The sequence below is a fragment of the Lolium rigidum genome, chromosome 6 (genome assembly GCF_022539505.1).
Source record: "Lolium rigidum isolate FL_2022 chromosome 6, APGP_CSIRO_Lrig_0.1, whole genome shotgun sequence".
Taxonomy (NCBI): domain Eukaryota; kingdom Viridiplantae; phylum Streptophyta; class Magnoliopsida; order Poales; family Poaceae; genus Lolium; species Lolium rigidum.
The window spans coordinates 304,972,351-304,977,288 of record NC_061513.1 but is presented as its reverse complement, the minus strand read 5'-3'; positions in this window follow the sequence as shown (position 1 = coordinate 304,977,288).

Genomic DNA, 4,938 nt, shown 5'->3' with positions numbered 1-4,938 from the left:
GAGCACCTCTAGCCGTTGGAGGCCCCCGAGGCACAATCCGGATGAAAATTGATCCGGATTGGACCTATTTTTGGCATGGGGAGCTACATTTTTCCAGCCGTCTCCCCACACACGGCGCTCGTGAGGATGCCCGGGAGGTGTTCGACCGACATCGACCATGCCGGCCACGCACCCGACGGTGGTGCAACGTCGGCGGGCGGTGCAGAAGGTGGTGGCGAAGAAGCCCATGATGTGTGCCGGCATGGAGACGCCATGCTTCCACCGCGACGCCCTGGCCATGCTCGTGCCCCGATGCCCCGGCCACGCTCGCGCCGCTCCGTCCATGCCATGCCGCGCCGCTCTAGCTTCGCGAGCTTCGGCCGTGCCGCGCCGCTCTGGCCTCACGCGCTCCGGCCCGCTCTCCCCCACGCGCCCGCCAGCCCGCGCCCCGGCGCCTCCATCCAGCGGCCATCAAGATGGCGGCGGCGGCGGAGGGGAGGGACGGGCCCGGGGAGGGCGGCATGGGCAGGCGCTTGACGGCGGCGGGGCGGGCGGCGGGCGGGAGGTAGCCGAGGTAGACCATCCCGAACCCGCGCGGTGGTGAGCACGGTGCTGCTGCCGCCGCCGCCGGCGTCACCTCCGGCGGTCCCGACTTTTAGTGGGTGAGGGCGTGGGTGCGGGGGAGGAGGGGTGGCGTAGTCGCCGAGCTGGGACGCAGCCGGTGACGGGAGCGCGGCGGCCAGGAGGAGGAGGAGCAGGAAACGGAGACGCGGGGGCATCTGGGCTCCACCGCCGTTCGCGATCCAGGTTCGTTGGTTTGATCGAGTCAGGGAGAGAGAGAAGGAGACTAGTCCGTGACAGTGGGCCACGCGGACGAAAATCTTTCATCCGGAGCTCCCGATGGCTCCCCGAGGAACCGGGGTTGGCGTGGGGAGTCCGGACGGATATAAGTCTAAATCCGGACGAAATTGAGACTCTTTTACGCCGTCCGGATGTAAAAATTCGGTCCTGGGGTCTTCTCGGGATTGTGGCCGGAGATGCTCTGACTGATGACACCTACCCTGACCTGGCGTATGAGTGTCCACCAAGTTACTGAGAGACTGATGCAACCAAGCTTCAAGCAGGTATCCCACTGGATTCCACTATTATGCTGTGGAAATCAGGGGATTCTCACTTCTGGGCCGGGCTAATGGCGACAAAAAATGAATTTTTTCGCCATGACACTTTCACAATCAGAAATGGAGCACAAATACGTTTCTGGGAAGATGCTTGGCTTGATAATGCACCCCTAAGTGAACAGTATCCAGCTCTTTATAGGATTGCTCGTCGTCAAGGTGATACCATTGCTACCGTAATGGCTACCTCACCCCCGAATGTGACGTTCAGACGGGTTTTACTTGGACAAAGACTTGCGGCATGGAATGCCTTAATTCAACGGCTCAGGGATATTCAATATCGGACGAACCGGACGAATTTAGATGGAACCTTCATGCCAATGGTGCTTTCTCTGTGAAATCTTTCTACAACGCGATCCTTCTTTCTGATCTACCAGTTGATAATAATAAAAAGATTTGGAAGATGAAGATATCATTAAAAATTAAATTTTTTGGATGGTATCTTCGTCGAGGGGTAATCCTCACCAAAGACAATCTTGTTAAGCGTAATTGGCATGGGAGTACTCGATGTGTTTTCTGTCATCAGGACGAAACAATCAAGCACTTATTCTTTCAGTGCCAGTTCGCGAGATCTATATGGTCAGTCATTCAAGTAGCATCTACCCTGTATCCTCCGACTAGTGTTGCCAATGTCTTTGGTAGTTGGCTTCGTGGTGTCGATTCAAGGTTTAAGTTGCTTCTTAGGGTGGGGGCGCTAGCAGTTATCTGGGCGCTTTGGCTATGTAGAAATGACAAGATTTTTAATGATATAAATTGCTCTTTGTTGCAGGATGTACAGGTATTCTCCGTTCGTGGTTACCTCTTCAGCGAGTGGAGAACCGAGACCTATTTACGGAGGTCTGTACACGGTTGGAGGCTACGGCGAGGGATACTTTTTCCCAACATGGGTGGCAGCATAGTCTACGGATAGATGCCCCACCTTCTTCTTAGACGTTATATGTTTCATCCTGATATGTATCTCGCCTAGTTTTTGTTTTTATCATTTTCGAACCTGAGACAACATAAACGGCTGTGTGCATCCTGGTTATGCAGAGGCTGGATGTAATTACTTATAAAAGTAATGAAAGCATCCTTTATCGAAAAAAAAATTGTTCTTTTTCCGTACTAAATTTTCTTTCGGCATGTGGAACTGTAATATGTCTGACAATTTATGTTCTCCAATGTTAATTAATTTCATTTGAAATATTGACCTGCTTTTTTTTTGTCATCACGCCATACACTTCAGTAAATAGCTAGGCTGCATTCTGATAAACTTCACTGCAAACTGCAAACTGTAACATACCAGGAGGCTTTCAATTGCTAGGGCACAGTGATTGTATCCCCAGTTCCTACAAACCGAATGATGACTGAGACACATAATTTGCTTCATTTCTTGCTTTCCCTGGTGGAGTTTTGCCCATCCAAATGTAGAGAACATCCCATCTATTCAAGGCCTCAGCTGCAGAGAAATCCGGACAGAGGCTATGGCAGTTTTTCTTTATGGATCTACGGTAGTACTTTTCTTAGAGCATCTCCAGCCGTCTCCCCGACGAGACTCCCAGACGCCTTTTTGTCATCCGGATGGATAAAAACGATCCAGTCGCGCCCCGGTTTCTCGTTTTCGTTCGGATTAGTCCTTTCATCCGTCCGGGGAGCCCAGGCCATCCCGGGCCCCCGAGGAGCGCTCGGGAACTTCGGACGAAACAAAAGCGCGCGAAACGCTGAGAAAACTTCCCGCGCGGCTGGTGGCCCCAACTTGTCTGCGAGAGAGACCGATCGTCATCCTCATCGCGTCGTCTTCCGCGCGCTGTAAAAGCCTGTGGCCGGTCAGTCTTCGCCTGACACGTCGATTCCACGTGTCGAGTTAATATCGTCGCCTCGGTTTCACGTGCGTCGACCTCTATTTATCGCCGAACTACCGCGTCTGGCCGCATTCACCTCGCTCCCTGTTCCCAATCTTCCCCAATCTCGAGCGAGCTAGCGGCGATCAAACAATGGCAAACAACGGCGCGGCCAACAATGGCTTCGGCCGCCGCTCTCTCCACCAATGGGAGGGGCGGCTCCTCCACATGGCGGGCTACCCGACACCGCTAGACTTCCGCGCGCCGGGAGGATGGCGACTCAGTGCGGGCGGCGTCCCGATCCTGCCGTCGCCGATGGGTCGCGCCGCCCTGGAGGCGGAGATCGATGCGGTGCTCGTCACTCTTAGTGACGAGTAGCGCGCGGAGCCGCGCTTCTTCCCCGACAACTACGAGGCGTGGACCGACTTTTTCCGGCGCAGGTACGAGCGTGAACTCGCCGCTTACGACGCCCCCCTCCCGCTAGGAACAACGCCGTCGGCCGCCGCCGGTGGTGGATGATGCGTGTAGTTGACACGTCCGTTGGGAACCCCAAGAGGAAGGTGTGATGCGCACAGCGGCAAGTTTCCCTCAGTAAGAAACCAAGGTTTAATCGAACGAGTAGGAGTCAAGAAGCACGTTGAAGGTTGATGGCGGCGGGATGTAGTGCGGCGCAACACCAGAGATTCCGGCGCCAACGTGGAACCTGCACAACACAACCAAAGTACTTTGCCCCAACGAAACAGTGAGGTTGTCAATCTCACCGGCTTGCGGTAACAAAGGGTTAACCGTATTGTGTGGAAGATGATTGTTTGCAGAGAAAACAGTAAAACAAGTATTGCAGCAGATTTGTATTTCAGTATTAAAGAATGGACCGGGGTCCACAGTTCACTAGAGGTGTCTCTCCCATAAGATAAAAGCATGTTGGGTGAACAAATTACAGTCGGACAATTGACAAATAGAGAGGGCATAACAATGCACATACATGACATGATAAGTATAGTGAGATTTAATTGGGCAGTACGACAAAGTACATAGACCGCCATCCAACTGCATCTATGCCTAAAAAGTCCACCTTCGAGGTTATCATCCGAACCCCCTCCGGTATTAAGTTGCAAAGCAACGAGACAATTGCATTAAGTATGGTGCGTAATGTAATCAACAACTACATCCTCGGACATAGCGCCAATGTTTTATCCCTAGTGGCAACGAGCACAACACAACCTTAGAACTTTACGTCACTCGTCCCGGTGTCAATGCAGGCATGAACCCACTATCGAGCATAAGTACTCCCTCTTGGAGTTAAAAGTAAAAACTTGGCCAGAGCCTCTACTAGAAACGGAGAGCATGCAAGATCATAAACAACACATGTATAATAACTTGATAATTAACATGACATGGTATTCTCTATCCATCGGATCCCGACAAACACAACATATAGAATTACAGATAGATGATCTTGATCATGTTAGGCAGCTCACAAGATCCAACAATGAAGCACAATGAGGAGAAGACAACCATCTAGCTACTGCTATGGACCCATAGTCCGGGGGTGAACTACTCACTCATCACTCCGGAGGCGACCATGGCGGTGTAGAGTCCTCCGGGAGATGAATCCCCTCTCCGGCGGGGTGCCGGAGGAGATCTCCGAGAATCCCCCGAGATGGGATCGGCGGCGGCGGCGTCTCGGTAAGGTTTTCCGTATCGTGGTTTTTCGCCTCGGGGGTTTCGCGACGGAGGCTTTAAGTAGGCGGAAGGGCGAGTCGGGGTCCGGACGAGGGGCCCACACCACAGGTCGGCGCGGCCAAGACACGGGCCGCGCCCGCCCTATGGTTTGGCCACCTCGTGGCCCCACTTCGTGTGTTCTTCGGTCTTCTCGAAGCTCCGTGGAAAAATAGGCACCTGGGTCTTCGTTTCGTCCGGTTCCGAGAATATTTCGTTACTAGGATTTCGAAACCAAAAACAGC